Raw genomic sequence first — 19797 nt, forward strand, 5'->3', positions numbered from 1 at the left:
AAGTTATTAAATGTATTGTTATTTATTTAAACCAATAAAGTGCCATGGCCATTTCATGCCATTGACGTTCAAGTGTCATGTGGTTTTATTTACTTAGCACAGAGTTTTATTGGTGCTGCCTACAATCCTATTCTTTTCATTTCCCAAATGAATGCAAAGCATTTTTTGATTGGACGAGGTGGAGAGCGTGACATTACCATGCGCCTTTCTACCTTGTCCAGTCAGATAATGCTTTGCATTCATTAAGAAAATGCAAAGAATTGTCTAAATGACACCCGCGCTGAGCAGCCAACCTCCTGTGTTCATAAAGCGCTGGGCACGGGACCCAGAAACAAGTGGAGATCACTGAAATAGCAGTGTCTACTTCAGTGATTTCAAGCCTCCAGTGGCATTGGCCAGGTAATATATATATATATATATATATATATATACATATGTATAAATATATATATATATATATATATATATATATATACAGTGTGTGTGTGTGTGTGTGTATATATATACATGTATATATATATATATATATATATACAGTGGGTACGGAAAGTATTCAGACCCCCTTAAATTTTTCACTCTTTGTTATATTGCAGCCATTTGCTAAAATCATTTAAGTTCATTCTTCTTCCTCATGAATGTACACATAGCACCCCATACTGACAGAAAAACGCAGAATTATTGACATTGTTGCAGATTTATTAAAAAGAGAAACTGAAATATCACATGGTCCTAAGTATTCAGACCCTTTGCTCAGTATTTAGTAGAAGCCCCCTTTTGATCTAATACAGCCAGGAGTCTTTTTGGGAAAGATGCAACAAGTCTTTCACACCTGAATTTGGGGATCCTCTGCCATTCCTCCTTGCAGATCCTCTCCAGTTCTGTCAGGTTGGATGGTAAACGTTGGTGGACAGCCTTTTTTAGGTCTCTCCAGAGATGCTCAATTGGGTTTAAGTCAGGGCTCTGGCTGGGCCATTCAAGAACAGTCACGGAGTTGTTGTGAAGCCACTCCTTCGTTATTTTAGCTGTGTGCTTAGGGTCATTGTCTTGTTGGAAGGTAAACCTTCGACCCAGTCTGAGGTCCAGAGCACTCTGGAGAAGGTTTTTGTCCAGGATATCCCTGTACTTGGCCTCATTCATCTTTCCCTCGATTGCAACCAGTCGTCCTGTCCCTGCAGCTGAAAAACACCCCCACAGCATGATGCTGACACCACCATGCTTCACTGTTGGGACTGTATTGGACAGGTGATGAGCAGTGCCTGGTTTTCTCCACACATACCGCTTAGAATTAAGGCCAAAAAGTTCTATTTTGGTCTCATCAGACCAGAGAATCTTTATTTCTCACCATCTTGGAGTCCTTCAGGTGTTTTTTAGCAAACTCCATGCGGGCTTTCATGTGTCTTACACTGAGGAGAGGCTTCCGTCGGGCCACTCTGCCATAAAGCCCCGACTAGTGGAGGGCTGCGGTGATGGTTGACTTTCTACAACTTTCTCCCATCTCCTGACTGCATCTCTGGAGCTCAGCCACAGTGATCTTTGGGTTCTTCTTTACCTCTCTCACCAAGGCTCTTCTCCCCCGAATAGCTCAGTTTGGCCGGACGGCCAGCTCTAGGAAGGGTTCTGGTCGTCCCAAACGTCTTCCATTTGAGGATTATGGAGGCCACTGTGCTCTTTTTGTAACCTTGGCCAGATCTGTGCCTTGCCACAATTCTGTCTCTGAGCTCTTCAGGCAGTTCCTTTGACCTCATGATTCTCATTTGCTCTGACATGCATTGTGATCTGGAAGGTCTTATATAGACAGGTGTGTGGCTTTCCTAACCAAGTCCAATCAGTATAATCGAACACAGCTGGACTCAAATGAAGGTGTAGAACCATCTCAAGGATGATCAGAAGAAATGGAAAGCACCTGAGTTAAATATGAGTGTCACAGCAAAGGGTCTGAATACTTAGGACCATGTGATATTTCAGTTTTTCTTTTTTAATAAATCTGCAACAATTCTGTGTTTTTCTGTCAGTATGGGGTGCTATGTGTACATTCATGAGGAAGAAGAATGAACCTAAATGGTTTTAGCAAATGGCTGCAATATAACAAAGAGTGAAAAATTTCAGGGGGTCTAAATACTTTCCGTACCCACTGTATATATATATATACACTAAATTATCAAAAGTATTGGGATGCCTGCCTTGACACGCACATGAACTTTAATGACATCCCAGTCTTAGTCCGTAGGGTTCAATACTAAGTTGTCCCACCCTTTGCAGCTATACCAGCTTCAACTCTTCTGGGAAGGCTGTCCACAAGGTTTAGGAGTGTGTCTATGGGAATGTTTGACCAGTCTTCCAGGTCAGACACTGATGTGGGCAAGAAGGCCTGGCTCACAGTCTCTGCTTAAATTCTATCAGGTTGAGGTCAGAGTTCTGTGGAGGCCAATCAAGTTCCTCCACCCCAAACCCACTCATCCATGTCTTTATGGACCTTGCTTTGTGCACTGGTCCAAATCATTTGGGATTATGGTGTGGGTTTTTTTTTTACTTTCAGGGGGTTGGGCCTTGCCCCTTAGTTTCAGTGAAGGGAACTCTTAAGGCGTCAGCATACCAATACATTTTGGACAATTTTATGCTCCCAACTTTGTGGGAACAATTTGGGGTTGGCTCCTTTCTGTTCCAACATGACTGCATACCAGTGCACAAACAAGGTCCATAAAGACATGGATGAGCTGTTCTGCACAGAGTCCTGTCCTCAATCCAATAGAACACCTTTGGGATGAATTAGCATGGAGACTGCAAGCCAGGCCTTCTTGTCCAACATCAGTGCCTGACCCCACAAATGCGCTTCTGGAAGAATGGTCAAACATTCCCTTAGGCACACTCCTAAACCTTGTGGATAACCTTCCCAGAATAAAGCTGTATATCTGTACCTGGTGAAGGTGATAAAGGTGGAAATGGTTTGATTCGGTGATGATGGTTACCTTCTTTTGATTTTAAATTATGCGGTTCTATAAACCAATTGACCTTTAAACTCGAGGTCTGTATGAGTCTTGTACTTTATAATTAAAAAATGTTAGATTGTACACTTTGTTTACATGGGAAGCTAATGGCAATGCTTTCATTTTGTAGATGCAACCTTATATTGTGACCCCTGATGAAGAAATATATTTTGTACTTTGAAACGCGTTGGATCTTGCGCTGTCCCTGCTGTAGGATAGTGTACATGAACACTAGTCACATATGTTCATTGAACCGCTTACATTTTTATTCATATATACTGTTATGTGTTTTATCTATTTGGTCTTTCTTATAACTTGTAATAAATTTGATATCTTTGTAATACAAATCTTTCTGATATTCTTATACTTCACACGTCTGCCCCTTAAAATCCCATTAAGGGCTCTTTCACACGGGCCGGGACTTTTTAATTTTCACGGAGCGGATGACATTTGTGTCATCCGCTCCGTATGTCCACATATCATCCCATCCGTTTGCAAGTCTATGGGGATTGCGGATGCCAGCGGATGACACCGCTGACATCCGATTTTTCTTCCTTTCCGTTTTTTACACGGAGGAAAAATAGGGTTCTGTTCCGTTCCAAAAAACGGAACAGAACTGAAAGGAAGAAAATCGGATGTCAGCGGATGGTATTCCGCTGACATCCGCAATGCCATTGACTTACATTATGTCCGCAAAAAAATAGGATGATTTGCGGACAAGCGGAGCGGCCGTGTGAAACAGCCCTTAGAGGGAATTTTTTGTGCTTTAACCTTCCCAGAATAGTTGAAGTTGTTATAACTGCAAAGGGTGGGCTAACTCAATATTGAACCCTACAGACTAAGACTGGGATGCCATTCAATTTCATGTAGGTGTAAAGGCAGGCGTCCCAATACTTTTGTTAATATAGTTTATATATAATTACATTGGTCAAAGCTGGACCAATGTAGCTATAAAAAAAAAAAAAATGCCAAACCTGGAATTCATCTTTAAGTGAATATTCAATAATACAGAGCTGCATTAATGTGTGCCTTTTAGATCTGCTTTGAGTTCAGGTTTAATATATTTACATTATGTTTGGGCTAATGATTAGATACTATTGTTGTTATACATACATACATTCTTTCATCAAATTATGTTATTATCATATCGCGTTCCATTTGTTCTCTCGGTCCATCCATTCAAAAATTTCCCATACATATAGGTTGACAACAGTTTACCGTTTATGCCAACAGGTACACATCTGATGATCAACATCTCTTGGGAGGAACAGGGCCTGGGAATGATAGATATTCCTAACCACTTCTTCCAGCTATAGGTGACACTGGCAATGCCTATCTCCATTCATTCCCCTATGATTAAACCTTAACGCTCAGCCAAGCGATCGTGTTTGAACCAGTGCCATGTGTCTACAGTATCTGAGGGAGGTCGGATTGTACTTGCATATGCAATCACCGTCAGAAGCGTGAAACCTATGAGGCCCCTAAAAGAATGAATTGAGAAGGTTGTCTGCCCCCTATTGAGCTATGTCATTACTGCATGCAGATGAATAGGGATCTCTCTGTACAAGTGCACCACAGGGGATAGGGTTAGGGTAGTTCTCAAAAAACCTCTGCTGGGCAGATGATGGCTTCTTCAGACCAGATTACAAATGCATGATCACATTTTCAATCAAATAAAAATGCAGAATGCAAAAACACTTATCCACTTCAAACGCTAGATTGTAAAGGCTGTATAGTTAAATTATCCATATGGCTGAAAGGCAAATAAACCATGCAAACTATCTGCCATAAACTAAGGGGGTTTATGTTAATTTGTAAAAGCCGTTAATAGCTCTAATGAATGCTTGAATTTACCTGTCAATCCATCTTCCATCAGCTTTTGTGTAGGAAACAAAAAGACTAGAAGGTCATTCAGGTGTTGTTTTTTTCTTCTGTCTCTATTGATGTCTTTTTCTCCAGAGACACAACACAAGCTTGGTAATCCAGGTAACAGCAGGGAGGTGCAGGTTCAATTATTCCACAATGCATAGCCTATATAATCTGCACAGTTATGTGAACATTTTTTTTTTTTTTTTGCCTTTGCAAGGAATGAAAAGGATGTTTAAATTACAAGTATGCAGTGTAAGGAGTGCATATTATTTCAGCAAATCCTTGGGACGTTAGTCGTCAGTGTAAAATTAGGGAATGAGTTGAAAAAGTTTTCCCTAAGTTTTTGGAGATGATGCAGATGTAATCTGATGACCCTATACTATTCATTAGTGGGGTGCCTAATTAGATCATTACTGGTCATGATTAGGAATGAGATCAGGTGCATCTTGATCCTAATCTAAAACAACCTGAACAAGCCCACCAGGAAGCTCTCACTGTACTGGGCCAATCATAGTGGCCAAGGTATTCCCCTAGCCAATAGCCGCATTTGTACACGCCTATTGTTGCCTAAAGGTGTGGGGCGGAGAATGCCCTGTTGGCAGATGAATGGCCCAGTACAGCGACAACTTCCTGACAGGCTTGTCCAGATTGATCCAAACTAAGCTCTGGACACGCCTAAGATCATGCCTAGACTAGTCATGATCTAGCTGGAAAAATTGAATACAACCATTACATGGACCCGAAATACCTCCCAACTTTGATCTACAAGCTCCCAAACCCCTCCTTTTTCCCCCATTTCCATTTATTTAGAAAGAGCAGTGCATGCTAGTTGTGGTCATATGCACTGCTCTATACACACTACAAACCCGATAGCACCTAGTCCATCCCAGGAGCAAGCAAGAGAGGATGGATAGGTTCTTACATACAGTGTGACAATGGAGAATGAATGTAGCCACCCTTTAACAGGAAGTCAGATCAGAAAAAAATGTGGGGATATGGAGAAGGCTTAGAGCAGGTATTTATTTGGAATTAGGAATGCATACATAAAGCTGAACTCCAGGCAAAATTCTTTACTCCCATGCAGTGGGACTGTGCCCGCACTGCTTGGATTAACTGCTCATTTCTGTCTAGGGAAGAGGAGAGCTGAGATATACTTACCTAATACTCTGATCCTCCCAGCACAAGACCGTGGTCTTGAATAGTGGACTGTTCCTGACGTCATTACGCCCAGGGTAGGCTCCATAGACCAGGAACAGTCCACCTCTGGACATGGGGGAGCGCATTTTTCTGGAGGATTGAAGCTTTGGTTGAGTATAAGCATTGTGCTCACCCCTAGAAAAAAATTACCAAATAACCTATGCAGTGCAGGCACAGCTCCACTGCATGGGAAAATAACTTTTTGTCCGGAGATGGGCTTTAAAAATATTTTTTTTAGCCCAGAATTTAGTGTCACTTTAATAGAGTCTGAGCCTATTCCCAATATATCCCCCACACATGTATGATGCAATCATTGTATTCACAAAATACTCTCAATTACAGTGGCTTAAATGAAAGTCTTACAGGCATACATTCCCTTAGCACAAAGAATCATTTTTTTTACATACATGTAATGAAGGCAGACAGCTAACACTTATCTGATTCTACCCTTTCCTGTCCAGTCCTGGCATCCCTTTAACAGGGTCTTTATGATGGGGTACAGGAAGGGTCGGCCGATCACGTGACCACTGTGATTGGCTGTCACATTAGTCACATGAGTTGGTCCCGCCAGCTACTATATTTTAGCAGGGACTGAGAGCTTCCGGTGACACCTCAGTCACTGTCCTGCTGGGAGTGCGTAGCAACCCACAACAATAGAGACAATATACACTGTGGTCAGGAGTATGTAGTGTACAGCACAGAATATGGAGTGCAGTGGTCAGGAATATATATAATAAATCACAGTGTATACAGTGCAGTAGTCAGGAGTATGTGATGTACAACAAAACGTATAGAATGTAGAGATCAGGAGCAGAACACACAGCACAAGATAAATGCAAAGTTTAGGAGAATGTGACTATATTCCCGCCTAGGAGGTAAAAATGCCCCGGGGAAGGCGGACAGTTGGAGGAAAAAACGCAAAGACCCTGGCTATCAAGTGGAAGGAAAAAATTACAGTGGTCCGTGAATGAAAAAATTCCCCATTGTAAACATTAGTCAACAAAGAAACTACCCCTCCAAATATCTGCATCAGCGATAAGAAGAATCCCCACTCCCAAGGCATTGCTGGTCAGTGGATTCATCTTCTCCTTCCCAGACATTACCGGTTAGTGAGGGCCCATTCACACCAGGGTTATGTGGTAATATACGATGTGCGTTTGTGCATTGCTGTGCCAATCATTATGAATGGCAACCCATTGTATCTGTGCTGTAAGGTATCGCAACACACAGTAACATACTACTGGGCATTACACTCACTAAATAAAAAAAATAAAAATAAAAAAACATTGTCTGCTTTTTGTTCCGCTGCGGTACGATGACAGTATTAAAGCAGAACTACCGTAAATCCATCAATTTAAGGTGGTATTATAGGTTCAGCTTTTCAAAAAAACAAAAATAACAAACATGTTATACTTACCTGCTCTGTGCAGTGGTTTTGCACAGAGCAGCCCCAATCCTCCTCTTCTCGGGTCCCCCCGCCGGTGCTTCTGGCTCCTCCTTCTTGACCAGTGCCCCTAATAGCTAGTTGCTCGCTATGGGGGCACTGGTGCAAGCTGGCTCTGTGCATCCATAAGACACATAGAGCCATGGCTCAGCCCGCCCCCAGCTCTATACTCATTGGATCACTGGCTGTTATTGACTATGCCTCCCACTGCTGTCTCAGTCAATGAGGAGAGTGAGTCCTACAGAATTGAGGGGGTTGGAAGTATGGTATAGATGTTAAAGTGGATATTTTACTAATGGTATAAGTCTGCACGAATAGGTTACTGGTATGTCACCTTTTTCATTTTTATAAATAGTTACATTTTATCACTAGTAAAAAGTCTAGAAAAAAGTCTAGGAGCTCCATAATGTCACTAGTCTACTGCAAGCAAGAGAAAGCAGTTCTGCAGTCTCCTCGTCCCCAGTGATCAGACTGTACACTGTGACTTTTCACCAAATCACAAGGTAAGGGGCTGCTTCAGGTGCTAATCTGGGCACAAGCTAATATACACCTGAAAAGTGTTACACTTACACATTACTTGGCATGCATGCATATGCCATGAAAATTATGGGGGCTGATTCCCACTAGATTCTTTCCAATGCATTAAAGGACATATAGAAGGCATATGGACTGCTTGCCATGTAAGGGTCCAGGCTATGTAATGTACAGAGTGCCGAGGTCTACCAATCGACTTCTGTACAACTGCCCTGTCAAATTTTCCCTGACTGATCCGTGCAACAGGTTATAGCCGCCAGCACTGATCAGTCTATTCTGATGGCAGAGAAGTCTCCCCACTGTCAGAATACAATAACTCAGCGGAAGGATTCCTCCATCCACACAAAAAAAAAAAAACTCATCTACGGGCTGCCTTAAACCTTGTACACACTACTAGCTTTTTTGTTTTTTTTTAAAATGTTGGGTTAAAGAAAAAGACAGCTCAGGTTGGAGCCGCTGTACTAACATTCTGATGTTAGTACAACAATCTCACCTGCTGAGCTATTGTGTTCTGACAGGGGGTGACCCCCCAGCAGAACACTTTGGCCATTGGCTGAGAGCACTGATCAGGAGCTGGTCGGGAGACCTTTTTTAGTCATGCCCCTTCTGTCGGGCCGGCTGCAGTACACATGGGCCGATTGTCAGCTGGTTTCTATTGAACCGCCTGACACATTCTGTGTACCAGGTTTAAAATTATACTTCTCTTACAAAATTGTAAAAAAATGCAGGCCATTCTTCTCTTAGGGCCACTATGTACACCAATGATATGAGGGGATTTGCTCTCCTGGGGTTTACTATCCCACTCACACCAATTACTGAGGGTTTTGCCCTGGAGGCCACTATCAAACTGATACCAATGATCTAAGGATATGTTTTCTCCTGTAGACCACTCACACCAATGAACTGAGGATCGGTTTCCCACTGGAGGCCGCTATCACACTGACACCAATGAACTGAGGATCGGTTTCCCACTGGAGGCCGCTATCACACTGACACCAATGAACTGAGGATTGGTTTCCCACTGGAGGCCGCTATCACACTCACACCAATGAACTGAGGATTGGTTTCCCACTGGAGGCCGCTATCACACTGACACCAATGAACTGAGGATTGGTTTCCCACTGGAGGCCGCTATCACACTGACACCAATGAACTGAGGATTGGTTTCCCACTGGAGGCCGCTATCACACTGACACCAATGAACTGAGGATTGGTTTCCCACTGGAGGCCGCTATGACACACTGACACCAATGAACTGAGGATCGGTTTCCCACTGGAGGCCGCTATCACACTCACACCAATGAACTGAGGATTGGTTTCCCACTGGAGGCCGCTATCACACTGACACCAATGAACTGAGGATTGGTTTCCCACTGGAGGCTGCTATCACACTGACACCAATGAACTGAGGATTGGTTTCCCACTGGAGGCCGCTATCACAATGACACCAATGAACTGAGGATTTGTTTTCCTCTTGAGGCCACTTTCCCACTAACACCAATGAAATGAGGGTCGGTTTCCCACTGCAGGCCGCTATCACACTGACACCAATAAACTGAGGATCGGTTTTCCACTGGAGGCCGCTATCACACTGACACCAATGAACTGAGGATCGGTTTCCCACTGGAGGCCGCTATCACACTGACACCAATGAACTGAGGATTGGTTTCCCACTGGGGGTCGCTATCACACTGACACCAATGAACTGAGGGTCGGTTTCCCACTGGAGGCCGCTATCACACTGACACCAATGAACTGAGGATCGGTTTTCCACTGGAGGCCGCTATTCCACTGACACTAATGAACTGAGGTGCTGTTTTCCCCTGGGGGGTAACTATCCCACTGAAACCAATGATTTGGTAGGGAAGGTATTCTCTCCTTGGAACCACAACATCAATAATTTGGGGACTATTCTTTTGTATTTTCATACTTTTACTGCATGAGTATACACTTTTATACTGTTGGTTCATGGAAAGTGCTTGGGGGAATGTACCAGGCCCTGTTCTCACTAAGGTTTAGAACCCTTGGACTAAACAATCTTGAGATCTGGAAGTGGAAAGAGTAGAAACGTCACAGTTTTGTTTTTCTTAACAGTCTTCCTAATGGGGCCCCCCTCATACCCTAGGTTCCGTAGCAGCCATGTGGGCATCTATGGCCACTGGTCCCCTCCTCTGCCTAAGTTGCTCTGTGAGTGCAACTTTTATTCATAATTAAGGGGAACTCGATACCAACAGCTTAATGCATGGTGAAAATGTATATACTGTACATTAAAGCTGAAGTTTAAACTGCTTATTGTTTGCCTTTCCTGGTTCCTCCCTGCACCTTGTGCATTCATATGGACTTATGTAGTAAAAATAAATTCTCATTAGTACATTTACAAAATTACAAGTGTCATTGGAAAGTACTTTAAAAATATTTGGTTTTGGAGTGAATGCATACCTCCCAACTTTCACATTTGTAGCACAAATTCCCCCTCCCCACCCCTTTCCTCCCAGGCTTCTCCTTCTCTTGTGCATGAAACATGTCAAGGAGGAGCCTAGAGGAAGCTTCCCTTGGCTCTGACCTGTATTGTTTTGAAAAGTGGGGAGAAATGGGCGTTGCAGGAGAGTGGGTGATCGTGGCACTGGGGACCCGGGGCACCCCTGCAGAATGAACTCGTTCTTGCACTAGGCTCGGGGACCTACAGTATCCCAGGTCTACAGAATGCTGGGATATTGTTCTTGTGGAATTTGGGACAGTTGGGAGATTGGCTTTCCCAAACAAAAAACACATTCAATGTTTAGAAATGTATTCATTTGAAAAATTAGAAAATTGCTGCCATTACTAACCTCTTCTAAAAATGCTGGTTGCCTGACTGTCATGCTAATCCAACAGCTTCAGTACTGTCTGAGATGAAAAAGGCAACCAGCACTTTCGACAGCAGTCGGCGGTCTGCAGTGATGTCTGACCGCGTTCTTTCAGTGTCATTTTCTTAAAAAGAAATGTAATAATGTTAATGAAAGCGGAGTTCCAGCTGTTTCTCTGTCAGCAGCAACAAAAAGTGTAACTGCTGACTTTTAATAAACACACACTCGCCTGTCCCATGATCCAGCCGGCGGCAGCCCCGGATCTCTCCCACTTCTCCCCGGCACCGGCATCACTAGTGTGGGCACCCAGCTGTGACAGCTTGCAGCTTTACAGCCGGGTGGGTACTGCGCATATGCGAGTCACACTGCGTGTCCTGAAAGGACGGGCAATCTTCTGGGATACAAAAATGTCAATGCGCTGATAATCAAAAACTCCCTGCAGGAGGTTGACCAATGGGACACTGGAATATCCAAACTAAAACAGTCCTTGTGCTGCCGGTCCCAAACATGGGCTATAAATGCAATCAAATAAGACTAAAAAAGGACATCTGATTGACACTCCTGTGTGCTGTCCTTTTTTAGGGCAATCTTCTGGGACCTGTGACGTGTCCTAGAAGATTGCAAGGAGGGAGGGGAGAGGAGAATTTCCACTCGAGCCGTCTAGGCGGCTTCACAGCTGGGTGCGCACTATACATTCTGAATGGCTGGGCAATCTCCTGGGACCTCTGACGTGTCCCAGAAGATTTCAGGGAGGGAGGGGGGAGAGGAGAACTCCTGCTCAGGGCTCCGCGGGCACTCCTAACGGAAAAGGTAGCGGTACCTGTCAAAACTAGGTACCTTCTCTCCCCCCAAAAAAATGACTTGCCAATTGTGGCATGTCAGGGGGTCAGCAGTCTTTAAAGCGGAAATTCCACTTTTGGGTGGAACTCTTTAACTGCTTTAAACAATGTAAATGTACTGTATGTATTTGCTTACTACTTCCTTTGAGGGTATAAAAGAGGACGAAATCAGAGCATGCATGCATACATATCCGGCCTTTGCATATGAGACCTGGCCACACAAGATCTTTCTAACAAAAGTTTTTACAACATGCAAATTTACATCAATCAAACTTCCATGTTTGTGTGCTATGAGTGCCAGCCTGTCAAAAGTGGAATAATAGTGATCAGCCTGGAAAATCCATCTTAGCAAATCAACTGTCCCCCAGTCAGACATGGCCAGGGAACATAGGCCAGGGTCACCATGTAGGCGTTTAAAAATATGTGAACATTGCACAATTTGACAATTATGAACATCTTCCTATTCGACATTAAACATTTTTATGGGCACTTACAGGCAAAAATCATTTCAGCTGACGTAATGGTGTCTTTTGGAATTTGCTTGTCCATAAAGTGCAACTTTTAAGGCTGTTTTAATGTATTTATATTTATTAATATAGTGATGCTATATTCCACCACCGTTACTTTACATTATTCCTTTATTATTTGCAAGTACACCTTTACACAGTAAATATTCCTTTAGTATTTATTGTATTAAAATATTTAATCAATTTATTATAGAAGTATTCCCTTATTATGTATTTGGCAATATCAAGCTGAATATATATATATATATATATATATACACACTGTATATATTTATAAAGATTTACACTGTAAAATATTTTCTTTATTATTTAAATTATATATATATATATATATATATATATATATATATATATATATATATATGACATGCTGGTAGGTTAATTGGATCCTGTATAAAAAATTGTCCCTACTATGTATGTATGAATGTGAGTTAGGGACCTTAGGTTGTAAGCTCCTTGAGGGCAGGGACTGATGTGAATGTGCAATGTATATGTAAAGCACTGCGTAAATTGACAGCGCTATATAAGAACCTGAAATAAATAATATATATATATATATATTACAGAGCTCAAATTATTGCTCTCGTTCTAACGATCGCGACGATACCTCACATGTGTGGTTTGAGCACCGTTTACATATGTGGGCGGGACTTGCGTATGAAGATTTTGCCTGCTGCTCTTCTGGTAAGCAGGGAGAGCCAAAACTATACTCTCTACCCAGCACCTGACTAGGAGGTTGCTACATTTGCTTTTCGAAATGGACTATAGATTATGGATGAAGGGATTTGTAGTGTTCATAGAGCAAAGCACATTACTGCAACTAACCTGCACAGCTTGTTTTAAAGAAACGGAAGTGAGTGGGGAAAGGAAAGGTTCAGGAGCTTATGGAAGACAGGTAGGCTTAAAACACGGTAGGAAGCGATTTAATGAAAAACAGATTACAGAACAATTAAGTAGTAGATGTGTATGGACAATTTTTGAAGAATAAAGAATCCTTTGGTGTCACCTCAACCCCAAACCAATCTCAAACACTGAAGAGAATACTTATCTTATGTGGGCCAAATGTACAAACCAGTACTGCATTGTGAGCCAACTATGTTGGAAATAAAAGAACCACTGAAAGCGGAGTTCCAGCTTTGTAGCTGCTGACTTTTAATAAACACACAATCACCAGTCCCAGGATCCAGCGATGCGGCCGCCCGAAGCCTCGCTCCTCTCCCTCTCGTCTCGGCGGTGCCGGCATCTTTAGTGTGGGCATCCGGCTGTAACAGCTTGCAGCTTCACAGCTGGGTGCGCACTGCACATGCGTGAGTAATGCTACGCATTCTGAATGGCTGGGAAATCTTCTGGGACCTCTGACATGTCCCAGAAGATTTCAGGGAGGGAGGGGGAGAGAACGTCTGCTCAGGGCTCCGCGACACTCTGAGCATAAAAGGGAACGGGTACCTGTCAAAACTAGGTACCCGCTCCCTCCAAAAAAATGACATGCCAAATGTGGCATGTCAGGGGGTCAGGAGTACTTAAAGCAGAAATTCCACTTTTAGGTGGAACTCCGCTTTAAGTGTCTGATGATTCCGAAATAAATATTTCCCACCCATTTCTGTTTAGCTATTGAGACTTCCACATTTCCACCCCTAGGACACAAAACAAGTTTTTGTATTGCACCACTATATTACAACTTAATGATTGACTGTATGACAATGACTTCAGAAAGACAACGACTGTTTCCATGGAACATACAAGTTCTGTGACCTCCAAGGAGCACGCTGTCACCCTATAAACTCATGTAAAATAGCAGTGGCGGCCTTGTTTTTGTTGGCTGACCACTGGCCCGATGGCTTGATAACAAGCATGTTTTCACAGGTGTGGGAAGCTTTCTCTAAGACAACATCTCCGAGTCCTGACATAGTCTGCTCTCTTTTCAAAACAAGAAAACATGCTTGGAAAGTTAGAAACAGTAATGGCGTAAACGGAAATTAAAAGTCAACTGCTGACTTTAAAGAAAACCTAAAAATGATAAAACAAAAAGGAATGAATACTTGTTCTGCATTAGACATTCTTGTCATGGTTGGCAAAGGACTTCTGAGTAAATAAAACTTTTTTGCAGTTTAAGTGTATGCAAACATGTTTTTTTTTTTATGTTATCTTGATTAGGGATGTAATAAAACTCCATATAGGTTAATATTTGCTGTCTGTGTACCATTGCGGAAATTTCCCCGTACTGCCTGTAATAGAACAGGAGGAAAGCTCCCAAAGTAAGGAGAATTTCTTAGACAGTTGTCTCTAGAGACAGGTGTCCCCACTCTAAGATCCCCCTCTTACTCTGGGGACAACTCTACAATGTTACATAGTTACATAGTTACATATAGTTACATAGTAGGTGAGGTTGAATAAAGACAATAGTCCATCCAGTTCAACCTGTGTAAGTGTGTGTGGCCGTAATCTCATACCCCTGAATGTTCTGATCCTTGAGATGTACGTCTAAGAGTCTTTTGAAAGCCACCATACTTCCGGCAGAAACCACCTCTTGTGGTAGAGAATTCCACAATCTTGTAGCCCTAACAGTAAAGAACCCCCCACGTTGCCTGAGGTTAAAACGCTTCTCCTCTAATCGCATTGTATGCCCTCGAGTCCTCATGCAATCCCTTCAACTGAACAGCTTTTTTTCTATACCGAGATCACCATTGAGATATTTATAAATTGCTATCATGTCCCCTCTCAGGCGTCTCTTCTCCAGGGAGAATAAATCAAGCGATTGCAGACGCGCTTCATAATTAAGGTCCTCCAATCCCCTAATTAGTTTAGTTGCCCTTCTCTGGACTCTCTCCAGCTCCAACACATCCCTCCTGAGGACTGGCGACCAGCACTGGACAGAATACTCCAGATGTGGTCGGACCAGAGTTTTATAAAGTGGAAGGATTATAGTTTTATCTCTGGAATGCATCCCTTTCTTTATGCATGCTAATATTCTGTTAAATTTACCCTAAATGTATATCTCAGTGACAATGGCCCCTATTGCAAGTAAAGGGGTAAATCAGCAATGGACACAGACAACAATAAAAATCTGACAAGGTCTAACCCTTCATCGCTCTATCAAAAAAAAAAAAAAAAAGATTTTTGCCTGGATATACTCCTTAGGTGACCAATCAACGGGTAATTTAAAACTTGTTTGAAACAAAACAGTAGATAGTCCCAACTGTCCCTTATTTGACTGTCCTCCATTCTTTCCCAGATGTCTCTCTTTTTGGTCTGATGTATACACCTATCTCCAAGATGTACTATTTTACTAACAAACTAACGCATTAAACTTGTTTTCAATCCTCTATACGACTGCATGTAATATTTTGAAAAGCTAGCCTAAGACCTCTTTCACACAGGCACCAGTTTCTAAAGTCCTCTGAAAAGTGATCTGCTGTAATCCTTTTGCCACCTGAATGCATGTTTTTTTTTTAAGCCAAATAGGCTTTTTGTAGAAAAACACTGCACCACAGCACAACTGCAAGTCAAGCTTATTGCTTACGCTTGCGGCACAGCCTTACTGACTTCAAAGAACGAGTCTGATAGGCAGGTCTGTCTGTCAAACCCAGTATGCCAAGTTCAATTTGCCACAGCCTTGGCATGTGTAGAGCCCCCCTGGTTGCATGTTATGTTTTAGATGGGTAGTAAAATCACAGCTCAATCACCTGTTTTTACCACCCCGGCCATCTGTGTGAAAGCGGCCTTTAGGAAATACAGAGGTAAAATGTGCACTTCATTTTTGCATATTAGTGTTTTGTGGTCCATGTAACTGGTGGTGTGGTAGGGGTGTGTCCTTTGAAATGTGTGCTAAAAGCGGTTGATCTTTATATTTATCTTTATCTTTATTTTTATATTTTGAAAGTTGGGAGGTCATCATCATGAGGCTAGGAGTTCTGATTAGCAGCATATGTGGAACCCCATGAGAGTGACCTTACTACAAGGTATGAATTATTTTATATATTGCCAGAGATGAGAAATGTTAAGAGACATCCCTAAATAAAGGTAAATACAATAGGAGGGGCAAAGTGGGACTTTAACCACTTTACCACCGGAGGATTTTGCTGTCTTCCGTCCAGGCCACTTTTTGCGATTCAGCGCTGTGCGACTTTAACTGACAATTGCGCGGTCGTGCGACGCCGTACCCAAACGAAATTTACGTCCTTTTTTCCCACAAACAGAGCTTTCTTTTGGTGGTATTTGATCACCTGTGCGATTTTTACTTTTTGCGCTATAAACAAAAAAAGAGCGTTTATTTTGAAAAAATAACAATATTTTTCACATTTTTTTATATGAAATTCCCCCCCAAAAAAATGTAAAAATCAAATTTTTTTAAAATTTTTGGCCAATTTGTTTTACGCTACCTATGTTTAGTAAAAAAAATCGCAATAAGCGTATTTTGATTGGTTTGCGCAAAAGTTATTGCGTTTACTAACTAAGGGAAAGATTTCTGTCATTTTTGGTGTTTTTTTTTTTAACGCGTAATGGCGGTGATCTGCGATTTTTTTTGCGGGACTGCGACATTGCGGCGGACAGACCGGACCCTTGACTGACATTTTTGACACTTTTGGGGGTACCAGTGACATTTCTACAGTAATCACTGCTATATATATGCACTGTTACTGTAAAAATGACACTGGCAGGGAAGGGGTTAATTTTATTGGAGAGGGAGGGGTTAATGTATGCCTGGTGCTTACTGACGTGTGGGGGGGGGGGAGGTGACTGTGTGACAGAAGGACAGATCGGATGTCCAGCTATGCTGAACACTCCGATCTGTCAGTCCCTGTCACTATGGAGATCCGCCCGCTGTGTTTACACACAGCGGGCGGATCTCCAGACTCGATCCCCGACGATCGGGGCAGAGCAGCGGCAATCGCCACTGCTCCTCCCCTGGCCCGACTCCCGCTGTGAATGAACACAGCGGGAGCGTTCCTCCGGCGGCGCGCGAGCCTCCGGCGGCGCGCGAGCGCCGCCCACAAGGGGCGGAGTCCAGCGACGTAGGTCTACATCGCTGGACGGGATCGCGGCACTTTGCCGCAGTAGCCTCCATGTGAGCGGGGCTAAAGTGGTTAAAGGTGCAAATGATGGAGAAAAATCTGGATTCTCATAAAAATCACATTTTATTGTACATGAAGGACTAAGGACATGACAAACAATACTTTAAAATGGTAAAAGTACAAGAAAGCACTCGATTATGTCAACTCTACATGTTTCGCCATCTTCATAATAGCTTCTTCAGGAGTTTGATAGACATTTCTCGAGAGTGAGCATTCTAAATTTACAAAAGAGAAGAATGAGAATAACAAAACAAAAAAAGAAATGTGTGCTAAAAGCTGTTGATCTTTATATTTATCTTTATTTTTATATTTTGAAAGTTGGGAGGTCATCATCATGAGGCTAGGAGTTCTGATTAGCAGCATATGTGGAACCCCATGAGAGTGACCTTACTACAAGGTATAGGTAGGGAATCTTCAGGCAGGGTTCCTCAGAGGGGCTTGTTTTTGGCTTTTGTTGTTTAGTATTTGATAGGATATAGAATGGTTAGAACCACTATCAGGTTGCCATTGCTGTCTGCGACTCCACTGAGGAGATTTCCCATTTGCTTTCCCAAAGACCCCATATAAAGTAAAGGGAAATCTCCCCCTCCTTTCCTATTCTAACCAAATCCCAAAATATATCACACTCAGTGAAGCAGTGCTCCTAAATAGTTCATCATTTCAAAGAGTTCATAGACTTCCACCCTGGTGTTAAAGCAGCGCAGCAGAGAGTCTGTGGAGAAATGTCCCTAAAAAGGGGACACCTAAATCCACAGGACCAGCGGCTGCGATTGCCGCCGGGGCCACCCGCGATCGCTCCCCGCTGGTTCAACAGATGCCATGTTGAACTTCCAGTGACCAGTATGAGAATTTAACACACCTGTTCCCCATTCACACCTGAGACCTTGTAACACTAATGAGTCCCATGACACTGGGGAGGGAAAATGGCTAATTGGGCCCAATTTGGACATTTTCACTTAGGGGTGTACTCACTTTTGTTACCAGTGGTTTAGACATTAACCACTTGCCGACCGGTCACGCTGACCGTACTGCGGCAAAGTGGCTCGATTCCGTCCAGTGTTTTCAGTCACAGCGGGAGTCGGGCCAGGGGAGAAGCGACGGCGATCGCCGCTGCTCTTCCCCGATCGTCGGGGAATCGAGTGAGGAGATCCGCCCGCTTGCGTAAACAGAGCGGGCGGATCTCCTAAGTGACAAACAGTGACAGATTGCAGGGTTCAGCATAGCTGAACATGCGATCTGTCTCTGTGTCACACAGTCACCTCCCCTTACACACGTTAGCAAGCACCAGGCATACATTAACCCCTCCCTCTCCAATAAAATAACCCATTCCCTGCCAGTGTCGTTTTTACAGTAGCAGTGCATATTTATAGCACTGATTACTGTAGAAATGTCACTGGTACCCCCAAAAGTGTCAAAAATGTCAGTCAAGGGTGCGATCTGTCCGCCGCAATGTCGCAGTCCCGCAAAAAAAATCGCAGATAGCCGCCATTACTCGTTAAAAAAAAAAAACACCATAAATGACAGAAATCTTTCCCTTAGTTAGTAAACGCAATAACTTTTGCGCAAACCAATCAAAATACGCTTATTGTCATTTTTTTTTACCAAACATAGGTAGCAGAAAACAAATTGGCCAAAAAATTTTAAAAATTTTGATTTTTACATTTTTGGGGGGGGGAATTTCATATAAAAACATGTTAAAAATATTGTTATTTTTTCAAAATAAACGCTCTTTTTTTGTTTATAGCGCAAAAAGTAAAAATCGCACAGGTGATCAAATACCACCAAAAGAAAGCTCTGTTAGTGGGGAAAAAAGGACATAAAATTAGTTTGGGTACGGCTTTGCACGACCGCGCAATTGTCAGTTAAATTCGCACAGCGCCGAATCGCAAAAAGTGGCCACCTCCGGTGGAAAAGTGGTTAATAGCTGTGGGTTGAGTTATTTGGATGGGACAGCAAATTTACACTGTTATACAAGCTGTACACTCACTGCTTTACATTGTAGCAAAGTGCCATTTCTTCAGTGTTGTCACATGAAAAGAAAGAATAAAATATTTACAAAAATATGAGGGGTGTACTCACTTTTGGGAGATACTGTACATTACAAATGGTTAGTGTTCTTGTCATTCAAACACACAAATATCATTTGCTACAACTAAAAAGGTGATGCAGAAATCAGAGGTTAGAGAGCTCTACTTTCTGGATAACCTTCTCCAATGTAGCAAAGCCATTTTTGAATGACAATTACACCAACTATTTATATTACCCCCCTTCCCTTGTTTCACTTGCTTTGTAATGCTATGGGATATGATGTTGCTATATAAATTATTATTAATAAAACAGACCTCTCAGTATTAGCTATACATCTCAAAAGGTGGGGAGGTGTATATGGTTATATGGTCAGGAGGGTAAAAATCTATGCAGCAGAAATATTATAATTGGAAATTTACTTTTTCTTTTTTTAATTGTTTTTTTTTTTATGATGATA

The sequence above is a fragment of the Pelophylax lessonae genome (genome assembly GCF_965119305.1).
Source record: "Pelophylax lessonae genome assembly, chromosome: 9".
Classification (NCBI taxonomy): Eukaryota; Metazoa; Chordata; class Amphibia; order Anura; family Ranidae; genus Pelophylax; species Pelophylax lessonae.